The sequence below is a fragment of the Caretta caretta genome, chromosome 13, assembly GCF_965140235.1.
Source record: "Caretta caretta isolate rCarCar2 chromosome 13, rCarCar1.hap1, whole genome shotgun sequence".
NCBI lineage: Eukaryota > Metazoa > Chordata > Testudines > Cheloniidae > Caretta > Caretta caretta.
In genome coordinates this window covers 16,997,672-17,011,227 of record NC_134218.1, presented here as the reverse complement: position 1 = coordinate 17,011,227, position 13,556 = coordinate 16,997,672, and the positions used below count along the sequence as shown (strand labels likewise).

General features: G+C 47.7%; 1 protein-coding gene across 3 annotated transcripts in view; it reads right to left on the bottom strand.

The window, feature by feature from the left end:
• The window catches only part of LOC125622396 (opsin-5-like), a 46,698-nt gene extending 35,071 nt beyond the window's left edge, over positions 1-11,627 (bottom strand). For 2 of the 3 annotated variants that reach the window (XM_048820444.2, XM_048820443.2), the window contains exons 1-2: positions 11,204-11,627; positions 2,513-2,679 (exon numbers count right to left, since the gene is read on the bottom strand). The gene's annotated coding sequence lies outside the window, so the exon portion shown is untranslated. The remainder of the gene's footprint in view (positions 1-2,512; positions 2,680-11,203) is intronic. The other variant, XM_048820445.2, reaches the window with a different exon arrangement.
• Positions 11,628-13,556: the final 1,929 nt, after the last annotated feature.

Sequence of the window (13,556 nt, the reverse complement as noted above, 5' to 3'; positions counted from 1 at the left end):
CCCAGCCTCATGAATGAGGTTGTACAGTATAATGTGTCCAATTATGAGATACAGTGAGGGCGTGTGTGAACAGCAGGATGATGACCTGAGCATATTTGTTCAGGTTTTGCACTACAAAAAAGCTATCCAGTCAAATTGTTCTATTCCAGCCAAACTCCAGCTACAGCTGATCATCTCAGACAATGATGTCAAACTTCTGTGAAACAAGGCTTTCGTTGTGAAAGAAAAAGAAATATTTACAGGTGATTGGGGCTGTTTTTATGCAGTAATGGAAAGAAAAGACTAGACCCCAATATAGACACTAGCCTTCTGCTTCCCAGCTCTGTGCTGTATCTGCTGGACTGAGCCACCTCCCTACAGAATAGCAAATCTATTAAGTACAATGATGGTGGCTAACTTGAGAGTCAAAGAGATGGTGTGGCTAGTGCACACATTCTGGTCACGCATTGGAACAAATTTTTGTCCAGCGTCAAGCTGGGTTCTGATTTCATGCACCCAAACCCTACATCTTTTTGTTCTGTGTTTATCCGGCACCTAGCACAATGAGGTTCTGGTCCATGACTGGGGCTCCTAGACACTACTGTACTACTACTAATAAAAATAATAATTAGTTTGTGAATCAAGTAAAACTCTTAGCTGGTTGGCCAGTTTGAAGGCACACATGGCTTCCTGTGTGCACAGAAGAGGTTCATGCTCACTTCTGTAGGTGAAATCAACTGTGTTTACAGAAGAAAGTGTGAAAAATTAAGAGGCCAGGCCAGATCATCTGAATTATAGTAAGATCTTCTGCATTTCACAGGGAAAATTTAAGCCCCTGCTAAAATCCTCCAATGCAGCTTCTACACTTTAGCTGTTGATTTTCAAAACCGTATTGTCACAGGCAGACTGATCCTTTAAGGGGAGTCAGGTTCAGCCTTACCTGTGAAGATCAACTATTCTCCCAGCTGATCCTGATCAGGTAGCCTTGGGTAATGTTGGACCCTGCTGAGAAGGTGAGAGTATTTGCACAAAAGATTGACAAAGCTAATCCTCCTGGGGTTTGGGAGAGAGCTGTAGGAGATGCCTGAAGTAAGACAGAGAGAAGGCTAACCTACAAGCAGATGCTTTGGGCTGCAAACTGGAGTTGATCCCGATTAGGGGAAGAGTCTCCAGGGAAGAAGTCCTTATGGCCAGCAGCTCAGGAAGTGCCAGGCCTCCAGGGAGACAGCCTAGGGAGGCAACCTCCTGAAGGAGGAGGGGGAACTGTAGAGCCTGATGATGGTGGAGAGTTTGCCAAGGATGGGGCAAAGAAAGCATGGAAGAATTTATTTGTTCCTTTTAGTTTGGACAGTGTTATCCCAGAATGGGGGGATTATAAGTGACCTGCTTGGAGGGCTGAGTCAGGGGAAAAGTCCAACTACTGCAGGGCTGGAGTGGCTATCAGAGGGGTGTGCCAAAGGAGAACATGTTACACCATGCCCAGCAACAAGGTGGTGTGCTGGCTGGTGAGTCTCTCTTTTACACGTGCATGTATACTACAGTTATGCGTGGAAAAAGACATGTGCATGTATAGTCATGTTAATTTGCTCAGTCATGCACATAATTGCCTCTCTGCACATAAAAAAATACCCCAATTTGTGAGGACAATTGCATGTACAAATTAGGTATGCAACCACAAAGGGTTTCTGATGTGCACTTAGAAGAGTGCACTTTTGACACTGAGGCTTAAAATTTCATTCTGTGTTAATAAACTGGCAGTAAAAATATGAAAGAAGAAAATCAATTAAAATTTGCATCCTGGAGGTCTTCTGTTGTGAAGAACATAGAGCTAGTGTCAAAGAAGCAACACCAAATACCATAAGTTCTACTTAAAGAAAAATACTGCCTTATTAGTATGTGCTTTACCCTTACATGGACTAATAGCTAATATCATCCTGCTTCTCTTGTATTGTCTTGTTTAATGAGTGTTACTGTTTGTTCTGCAGTTATTATTTTGGGAATATAATAGTTCCTACTGATAATCCAGTGCATCTTTGTTTGAATATACTCATTTGCATGACTGTTGGTTTTTAAAGCATTTGTAATTCGCAAGTGTTAGATTTATTCTGTTCCCCCTCCCTGTTCTTCTGAAGCTTTCCTAACTACTTGTAATGCAGTGGAAAATGTATCTGTCACAGGTGTTTCCTCAACAGCAGAATACATCCAGGAGAGGGTTATTATAAGTCTGTGAGGCCTCCAACCAGGTTTCAGAGTTGTTCTGGGCAGAGTGGAAACTCCCTGACCCTCCTTAGGTAATTGTTCACTTAGCATAATTACCTATATACACTGAGTACATCCTAAGGAACAGAATGCAAAAAGTCACTATGTGCTGTGTTTTCGGATTAAAAGAAGAATGAGATCTGCACAGGAAATTAACGCAACCAATGTTAACTCCATGAAACTGCCTACTTGTTCTTAGCATGTGCTAAATAACCAAGAGAATCAATCCACTCCTCACTCCTTCCACATGTATATCATGCTAAGTGCCCCTTACCTTTCTCACAGGTTTTTCTGCATTGATTTATAGTGAGAATGACAGTCCCCTCGCTGTGTCCTCTGTAAGACTGATGGAAACTAGAAATCCAGCAAGCTTCCTCTTGTTAATTTCCAGGTCAGATGGGTGTGATCTGCAGATTTACAGCTTGAGAGACTTTTTTCCTCCTGTAAATTGTGAGTGATAGTGAGATTTGAATAGATGGGGCTATTTAATCCACGTCCACAGCATGAGTTCCAGCCAAGGAGCACCCAGGATAGATCAAGAAATTGAGTGCAAAGGTGGCTTTAAATCACATTTATGCACCCACAATCCTGGGTTGTTCTGGGCTGTACCAGGCTTCCCGCATAACTAAAAGCAGCCTGAAAACTGCTGTAGGATTTTTTTTTTCTGGCTGCCAATTGCCCCAAGGGTCCCACATAAACCTCAGCCACACCCCTTTCCTGCTACAACCCTCCTGTGTAGTTGCTGCTCTTTTGGCCAGTTACATCCTAGTGCGTTCAAGGACCTGGCTTGCGGTGTCTGTTTTTTGTTTTGTTTAAGGAGAGTAAACAAAAAAACCTTCATAGCTTTCCCCCCACCCCTTTTGCTGGAGCGTGTAAATGTGTTAGTAAATGAAGCTTGTTGGATGACAGAGACAAATAATCTGAGTTATGCCAATGAAACCCCCAGGGAGGTGATTGGGGCTGCACCAGCATAACAGGAGAGAATCTGGCTCATTGTATTTAACCAGGGTTTCTGGGTCTCTTTTAAAAATGAAATTTCATTTTTGACATAGACAAGGTATTGACTTTGAGATCTGAGCTACCTGCGAATGCAGCAATTGTTTTTGCACCAAGTTTTCTTCACTCAGAGATTCAACTCCACCTGAATTTTATCCTTTTATTGAGTGTGTGCAGTTGGCTCATTTATCTGAGTTTCCACTGAAGAAGCCAGTCTTGTTGCAATGGAATTGTGGCAATGAACACACAAAATCCTCTCCAATGAGGAAGGGAAATGTTTCCCAAGCCTCTTCCATCTGCCCCATGCAGCCCTCATATGCTGCCCTCAAATCCCTTCCCTCCTGTGCCATGACTGCAAAGAACTGAAACAAATTGGGTTTGTATTTCTTTATGATGGAGAAAGAGAGGCTTTTAAAATACTATTTGTTTTCTTGCCTTAAAAAAATTAGCAGGTCTGGTGTTCCTTCGTTTTGCTGGAGAACCACTGGGAGATCTCAGTGGTTTATTGCTCTAGTACCTTAATTGAAGGGGTGAGGATTCTGGATCTTTAACAAAGGCTTCCTTTAGCCAAAAATGTTAATTATCAATTAATGATAAGTAGTATTAAAAATGTTATTAAAAAAAACCGCTTTAAGCAGCCTCTTCAAAAGACACTTAATAGTACAGCTATTACTCTCTTGGATCTTGTGATGTCACCAGTTCACTAGTGCTTGAGTCATTATAGTCTGTCAGCCTAGACAGGTGCTTTTTAATGTAAAAAGCAAGCAGAAAAAAAAATGGAAAAACCTCTGGGATTAACCTTTTCTATCACAAAGAAGCAGAGAAGGGCATAAGGCTAAGCCCTGGTCTACACTAGGAGTTTAGGTCGAATTTAGTAGCATTAAATCGATGTAAACCTGCACCGTCCACACCATGAAGCCCTTTTTTTCGACTTAAAGGGCTCTTAAAATCGATTTCCTTACTCCACCCCTGACAAGTGGATTAGCGCTTAAATCGGCCTTGCCGGGTCGAATTTGGGATACTGTGGACACAATTAGACGGTATTGGCCTCCGGGAGCTATCCCAGAGTGCTCCATTGTGACCGCTCTGGACAGCACTCTCAACTCAGATGGACCGGCCAGGTAGACAGGAAAAGGCCCGCGAACTTTTGAATTTCAATTTCCTGTTTGGCCAGCGTGGCAAGCTGCAGGTGACCATGCAGAGCTCATCAGCAGAGGTGAGCATGATGGAGTCCCAGAATCGCAAAAGAGCTCCAGCATGGACTGAACGGGAGGTACGGGATCTGATCGCTGTATGAGGAGAGCCCTCCTGTGCTCTTCTAACCGCCCTGGTGTCTGGCTGCGCATAACCAGTGGCCAGGCGATTTGCCTCAACCTCCCACCCCGCCATAAATGTCTCCCCCTTACTCTCACAGATATTGTGGAGCACACAGCAAGCAGTAATAACAGTGGGAATATTGGTTTCGCTGAGGTCTAACCGAGTCAATAAACTGCGCCGGCGTGCTTTTAAACGTCCAAATGCACATTCTACCACCATTCTGCACTTGCTCAGCCTGTAGCTGAACAGCTCCTGACTACTGTCCAGGCTGCCTGTGCATGGCTTCATGAACCATGGCATTAAGGGGTAGGCTGGGTCCCCAAGGATAACTATAGGCATTTCAACATCCCCAACGGTTATTTTCTGGTCTGGGAATAAAGTCCCTTCCTGCAGCTTTTGAAACAGACCAGAGTTCCTGAAGATGCGAGCGTTATGTACCTTTCCCGGCCATCCCACGTTGATGTTGGTGAAACGTCCCTTGTGATCCACCAGAGCTTGCAGCACTATTGAAAAGTACCCCTTGCAGTTTATGTACTCACCAGCTTGGTGCTCTGGTGCCAAGATAGGGATATGGGTTCCGTCTATGGCCCCACCACAGTTAGGGAATCCCATTGCAGCAAAGCCATCCATTATGACCTGCATATTTCCCAGGGTCACTACCCTTGATATCAGCAGATCTTTGATTGTGTGGGCTACTTGCATCACAGCAGCCCCCACAGTAGATTTGCCCACTCAAATTGATTCCCAACTGACCGGTAGCTGTCTGGCATTGCAAGCTTCCACAGGGCTATTGCCACTCGCTTCTCAACTGTGGGGGCTGCTCTCATCTGGGTATTCATGCATGTCAGGGCAGGGGAAAGCAAGTCACAAAGTTCCATGAAAGTGCCCTTACGCATGCGAAAGTTTCGCAGCCACTGGGAATCGTCCCAGACCTGCAATACTATGCGGTCCCACAGTCTGTGCTTGTTTCCCGAGCCCAGAATCAGCGTTCCACCGCATGAACCTGCCCCATAAGCACCATGATGCCTGCATTGGCAGGGCCCATGCTTTCAGAGAAGTCTGTGTCCATGTCCTCATCACTCACGTCACCGCGCTGACGTCACCTACTCTTTCGGCATCGCTTTGCCAGGTTCTGGTGCTGCATATACTGCTGGATAATACGTGTAGTGTTTAATGTGCTCCTAATTGCCAAAGTGAGCCGAGCGGGCTCCATGCTTGCCGTGGTATGGCGTCCGCACAGAAAAAAGGCGCGGAACGATTGTCTGCCATTGCTCTGACAGAGGGAGGGGCAACTGACAACATGGCTTACAGGGTTGGCTTACAGGGAATTCAAATCAACAAAGGGGGTGGCTTTACATCAAGGAGTATTTCAGGCAGGACTTCACGGAGGGTTCCAATAAGAAATGGTGCACCTAAATAATTGTTCTTATTGGAACAAGCAGGTTTGTCTGGCCTCTGATTGATACATGGCTAGATTTACCTCGCTGCACCTTCTCTGTGAGTGACTGCAGTGTGACCTAGAGGAATGAGTCCCCTAGACAGGGGGAGGGGGGAAGCAAATGAGTACAAAACAAATCTAGTCTATTTCTTGTCTATTTCTTGTTTTGATCCACTCCCTCTATCTTTTACATCTTTGGCTGGCAGCAGAGGGCGCAGGACTGCAAGCCATCCACATCTCATGCCTGCTCACCATAAGATGGTTCAATAGGACTGACTGCAGGACTAAAGAGAATGACCTGGTTGAGTCACTCCAAATTTAGTCCCTGCGCCCATGTCTGCCCAGGCACTCCTGATCGACCTCACAGAGGCGACCAGGAGCACCTCGGACATGACGATGATGGCTACCAGTCCAATTGCACCGTCTGCTGCCACAAGGCAATGGGTTGCTGCTGCTGTGTAGCAATGCAGTACCGCGTCTGCCAGCACCCAGGAGACATACGGTGACCGTGAGCTGAGCGGGTTCCATGCTTGCCGTGGTATGGCGTCTACACAAGTAACTCAGGAAAAAAGGCGCGAAACGATTGTCTGCCGTTGCTTTCACAGCGGGAGGGAGGGAGGGCCTGATTACATGTACCCAGAACCACCTGCGACAATGTTTTTTACCCCATCAGGCACTAGGATCTCAACCCAGAATTCCAATGGGCAGTGGAGACTGCGAGAATTGTGGGATAGCTACCCACAGTGCAACACTCTGGAAGTCGACGCTTGCCTCGGTAAGGTGGAAGCACTCCGCCGAGTTAATGCACTTAATGCACTTAGAGCATTTTCTGTGGGGACATACACAATCGAATATATAAAAACGATTTCTAAAAAAACGACTTCTATAAATTCGACCTAATTTCATAGTGTAGACATACCCTAAGTTTTCCCACCTCTTCACATCACCTTTAATGAATTTCCAAATTGCAGGAGCTCTCTTACAGCACAATGGCACCCAGCTGGGCTCTCCTTCTGACTTGAATGCACAGAAAGGAGCATGAGAACTGAAATGAAAACACTGCTTTTTAAGGTGTTTTCAGAATTGTCAGAATGAAAAAGCTACTTCACAGTATTTAATTTCACAGCTAATGACAACCCAATCTCACTGTACTTTGTATGATGAATGTCCTTAGGAGTTCACCCCTCACTTCCTTTTGCATCTAAGCATTTTAATTGATGCTAAGGCTAAACTTATTAGACCCCCAAGTTATAAGATCCACAGTCTGACTGTGCTAATGCTGGAAACGTAAGGTAATGGTTTATTTTCCCCCCTACTATGTTTTATTAATCAACTTTAAATTCCTCTTTGGAATTTCATGAGAAAGTGACTCTTCTATTTTCTCAAAAGCATAACAGATAGAAAATGCAAGGAACCTCCCAAAGTCATATATTTAGATGTATGTATTTGCATATGTGACTTGCCTGTGTATGCACTGAAGTAAATGCACACACAATGGGAAAGTTTGATGTCTAATTGGCTGCTTGTTAAGTTACAGCCCTTGTGTATGCAAATATACATTCAGTTTTGTTTGTGCAATTAAGCATGCACAGTTCTGAACATTTGGGCCTGTCTGTGGCCTTCAACTAGCACAGCTCAATCTAGTTACTTCCTGCCAAAAGCAGCCTTTGAGGACCTAGCAACTTTATGGACCTTACAGCAGCTAGCAGAGAGGCCAAACTGCTTGAAGAACTTCTGGTGGTGAATCCCATGGAAATAATAAGATCTGGGCTGTGTATTGCTATAGGAAAGCAAATTGGACTGGTATTGTGCTATAAGGGGACTAACGGTGAAGTTCCATGAGAAGAACTGGGGTGCTGTTAATGTATTTCCAAGGCACTGCCTTAGGAGACTGCAGAATGGTGCAGCCATGGGTCATGCTGTGGGAACATGGGCCAAATTCACCCTCAGTGAAATCTGATGTAGGTGAAAGAGAATCTAGTAGGGGAGGAGGTTGCAGATGTGCCAGATGCCTGCACTCTCCCTTCTTCTATGATGGGGATGAAGGTATGCATCAGTGTAGAAAGGGGAGTGGGTAGGATATTCAGGGAGTGCACTGATTCAAGGTATCAACAGGCAGCACTCCTATGCAGCTCTCAGTAAAGCTCCTTCCCACAGTAGGAAACATCACCTGCCTCCCTTAGAGTAAGAGCAAGAACCTTCACTGGAATAGGGAGGTGCATTTATACTTCCCTGAGCCAGCTCCAGTGAATCTGGCTCACAGAATGCAGCCCTTCTGTAGCTTCGTTAACATAATTGGAAACACCTTTTTATTTAGTGCTAGGCAAATCATTTCATAGAATCACAGGATTGGAAGGGATCTAGAGAGGTCTTCTAGTCCAGTCCCATGCACTTGAGCCAGGCTGCAGGACTATTTAGACCATCCCTGACAGGTATTTGTCTAACCTGCTCTTAAAAATCTCCAAGGATAGAGATCCCACAACCTCTCTAGGCAATTTATTCCAGTGTTTAACTATTCTGACAGGAATTTTTCCCTAATGTCCACCTAAACCACCCTTGCTGCAATTTAAGCCCATTGCTTCTTGTCCTATCCTCAGATGTTAAAGAGAACAATTTTTCTCCCTCCTCCTTGTAACAACCTTTTATGTACTTGAAAACTGTGATCATGTCCCCCCTCAGTCTTCTTTTCTCCAGACTAAACAAACCCAATTTTTTCCAATCTTTCCACATAGGTAATGTTTTCTAGACCTTTAATCATTTTTGTTGCTCTTCTCTGGACTTTCTCTAATTTCTCCACATCTTTCCTGAAATGTGGTGCCCAGAACTGGACACAATACTCCAGCTGAGGCCTAATCAGTGCAGAGTAGAGCAGAAAAATTATTTCTTGTGTCTTGCTTACAACACTCCTGCTAATACATCCCAGAATGATGTTTGATTTTTTTGCAATAGTTTCACACTGTTGACTCATATTTAGCTTGTGATCCACTAGGACACCCCCCCCCCCCAGATTCCTTTCAGCAGTACTCCTTCCTAGGCAGCCATTTCCTGTTTTGTATGCGTGCAACTGATTGTTCCTTCTTAAGTGGCGTACTCTGCATTTGTCCTTATTGAATTTGATCCTGTTTACTTCAGACCATTTCTCCAGTTTGTCCAGATCATTTTAAATTTAATCCTATCCTCCAAAGCACTTGCAACCCCCTCCCAGTTTGGTATCATCTGCAAAGTCTATGCCATTATCCAAATCATTAATGAAGATATTGAACAGAACAGAACTATAGTTGAGTAACCCTAAATATTCTTTACCTCCTTTGGGGAGTGGGGAGTAGAGTCCCTTACCCCTTCCTACCTGACCACAGAACTGCTCCTTTTAAAATAAAACTGCTTAGCCACCTACTCTTTGGACTTGCAAAGCAGCTGTTGAATTCGATTTACGCTCCATTGCTCAGCCCAGTTCTGGGAAGAGAAGGTCTGTGAAAGCTCCTTTCCCTCGAGTTAATCAGATTTCAGAGATAGAGTTTTCCAAGCAGCCGTTGCTGCAGGTGCATTCGTAGGAAGCCCAGAGGTTCCGTGCTCCAGACTCTTTTCTTGCGCTCACAGAGGGAACAAAACGCTGGCACATGGGATAAAGAGAGAGGGCAGCACCCCGTGCCCAGATCCAGCGTCAGGGTGTCCGGTAGGAAACAGACCGTGAGTTGGAATTCACAGCTGATCTGCTGCACCCCTTGGTCTGTTTCGAAAGACCCTATGTTTCGTTGTATACTGTAGGGTCTGATCTCTTCCTCACTAGTCTTAGCCTTTCACAGCTGCTTTCCCCCGCCCTTCCAATCTGCCACAAGTCCAGAGTCTTTCCTGCAGGGGTAAGGGGACCTGCTGCAGGTGAGACCCTACTGAGCTCCAGTTTATCTTTCAGTAGTGAACAGGAAGGATTGATTTGCGAGGTTCCTAGTAAACGGGGAAAGCCAAGCCACAGCACCGGGCTGTACAGCTAGGAAGTCCGCCGACATCCTTAACAAACCACAGAACTGCACCCAGATGGGGAAAAATAGCCCCCTGGCTGGAAGGTTATTGGACATTTAGAGCAGGGAACCGGGGTGGTGGAGAGAAAGGATTTCACACACCCCCCCACCAACAAATCAATTGTTACATAGCTTAACATCTCCTAAAGTGGGGTTACCCCTCTTCCCCACCCCCTAGGGATAAGTCAAGTCTTGTCTCCATCTGGTGCAGTCAGAGCTCTAAGACCCCTGCAGCTCCTGCCCTCGGGGGGACGCACCCACCCATGTCCCTGCTCGGGCACTCGCTCGCGCTCACTCCCACAACAAAAGATGCTCTGGGGAACATGAGGCCACAGGGGAAGCCCCAGGTTGGCGGGGGGGAGGGGGGGTTGGGTGCTCGCTTTCTTTCTCTCACACACGCAGCCCCAGTTTGGGGTGGGGAGGTGTCCCTGACACACCCAAACACACCCAGCCGCAGCTGGGGGAAAGGGGTCTTACGCACAGTCCCAGACGGGGGAATCTATGACACACGCACAGAACCTCTACGGGGAGGGGGGGGGTCTCTGACACACCACACACAGCCCCAGTTGGGGGGTCTCTCTCTCTCTCACACACACACAGCCCCATCTGGGGGAAAGGGGTCTCTCGCACAGCCCCAGTCGGGGGAGGGGGGGGTCTATGACACACACACACAGTCTCTCCTTGGCGGGGGTTTCCTCTGACACACACACACCGCCCAGCCCCAGTTGGGGGGTCTCTCTCTCTCACACACACAGCCCCATCCGGGGGAAAGGGGTCTCTCGCACAGCCCCAGTCGGGGGAGGGGGGGGTCTATGACACACACACAGTCTCTCCTTGGCGGGGGTTTCCTCTGACACACACACACCGCCCAGCCCCAGTTGGGGGGTCTCTCTCTCTCACACACACAGCCCCATCTGGGGGAAAGGGGTCTCACGCACAGCCCCAGTCGGGGGAGGGGGGGGTCTATGACACACACACAGTCTCTCCTTGGCGGGGGTTTCCTCTGACACACACACACCGCCCAGCCCCAGTTGGGGGGGTCTCTCCCTCACACACACACAGCCCCAGCTGGGGGAGGGGAATCTCATGCGCACAGTCCCGACTTGGGGGTGTCTCAGACGCGCCCCCCCACCGCCGCAGCCCCGCTGGGGGGAAGGTGTATCCCACAGCCGCCGCGCCAGCCTGGGGCCCCCCTTACCTTTCCCGCGTGGGCTACTCCGCGCCTCGCCCTGCCCCTCCGCCGGGCAGCCCCGTCCTCCCCAGCGCCAAACTTTTGCCCGCTCCGGCGGCGCCCATGGCAGCGGCTGAATTGGGGCGCGGGGTCCGCGCGGGCTCACGGGGCCCCGCTGAGCCCCTTCCCCGCGGCCAGGGCCATCAGCACCCGCAGCCCGCGGACAGCGCCCGCAGCCGCCGCCGGCTCCCGCGCGGTGTGCGAGCCCAGCCGCTGTCCCTCCGCCGCCCGCCCGGGGAGCCGCAGGCAGGGGCTGGGGAAGGGGGCGCAGCGCGGAGCGGCCCCGGAGCTGGGCAGCGTGGGGCTGAGGGGCTGGACTCTGTCCCTCTGCAGGCAGCGGGGCTTTGTGGGTGGCCCCTCCTCTCGCCGGGAAAGGCAGCTCTCTGCCTGAGCACCCCAGGCACGGAGCCAGGAAGAAGGGGTGGTGCCTCGGGTAGCACCTTCCCGCCCAGGCTCCCGCAGCACTTTACCACCCTCCGCCCCCACCGCAAACGTGCTATTGGAGAGGGGGAAACTGAGGCACGGAGCGCTGACGTGAGCCTTGGCAGAGCTGGCAATAGACCCCTGGAGTCTTGACGCCCAGCCCCCCTTCCCCCGCTCTAACCATTCCAGCCCCCTGCCCTCCAGGTTATTTGGGATTCTGCATTAGTCAAGGATGCAAATTGGGAACTGGATCCCCCCTCCCTCGGGCGCTCCAACCCACCGTTCTGCCTCCCACGGGACTTTCAAAGAATCCTAATGGGGAAACTCTTCAACAGGGTGAATGAAGTGTCCCTCGCTGCTGCGGGCTGAGATTAGGGCCAGTTTCTGGTTTTCGTTCAAAGCAGTTGGCCCATCCCTGCTTGGCACATCCCTAGGCACGACTATCACTTACCCGCACGCTACTGGGCCTCCTCTCCACATGAAGATCTTTTCTTTGCTTGCCAATTAGATATGGGAGCCATTTCAAAAATCCTGCTGTTCATTTTCAAAGCTCCAGACAATGTCAGTGTTGCCAGCTAAGTGAGATTTGGATTCTTAAACGCACTTCCAAAGGTACTCAAAATCCAGTTAACTGCACAGCATGCTAGACATAGCTCAGAAACAGTCCTCTTATGAGAAGATATTTTTATGCCCTAAACAACATGATAAATAGAAACACAGGCTATTATAATCTCATAGATTTTATTAGTTGTACTCCAGAAACACAATGCAGTATCATAGAATCATAGAATATCAGGGTTGGAAGGGACCTCAGGAGGTCATCTAGTCCAACCCCCTGCTCAAAGCAGGACCAATCCCCAACTAAATCATCCCAGCCAGGGCTTTGTCAAGCCTGACCTTAAAAATATCTAAGGAAGGAGATTCCACCACCTCCCTAGGTAAAACATCTGCAGCTGGCCAGGGTCACCAGACTTTGGCTTGTGGGATTAAAGCTATAAAATAGCAGTGTATACCTTCAGCCAAGCTGCAGCCCAGGCTCTGAGACCCCACCATGTGGGAGGGCCCTGGAGTCCGAATGTCTATGATGCAATTTTATAGCCTGTAGCCCAGCCTAAGTCAGCTGACCCAGGCCAACCGCAGGTATTTTATTGCAGCGTGATGATACCCTTACAGGCCATCGCCAAGTTTGGGACCCCATTGTGCTAGGCATTTCTTCATACCCATTGTATACCCAAAGAGCCTATGATTTAATGTGACAAAAGGTGTGAGAAAGGAAATATTATCCCTATTTTACAGATGGGGAACTGAGGCACAGAGTGATAAAGTGACTTGCCCAAGGTCACTCAGGAAATCTGTGGCAGAGCTGGAAACTGAATACAGATCATCTGAGTCCCAGTCCAATGCCTGACCCACAAGACTATCCTAAAATGCGGAGTCTGAATTACAGAAATTATCTGTTAACAACCTGCTAAGGTATCTTTGTGTGTGTGTCTCTGTGTGTGTGCCCGTGGGTAATTGCATGTATATTTTTTCCTGAAGATTTAGGCCAATAGTTATAGGCAACTTTATCTGAGTATTTTCTAGCTTTTTGTGTTTAAATTGTAGACTATTACATTCTTTTTACATTCTGTTTCCCACCACATAAAAGCAAATAACTGAACTTTTAATTAGGACCTTTTTTTTAAGGAATTCAGCTAACTGGAAAAAAAACAGGAGTACTTGTGGCACCTTAGAGACTAACAAATTTATTTGAGCATAAGCTTTCATGGGCTACAGCCCACTTCATCAGATGCATAGAATGGAACATATAGTAAGACGATAGATAGATATATACAGAGAAGGTGGAAGTTTCTATAAAAACTGTAAGAGGCTAATTAATTAAGATGAGCTATTATCA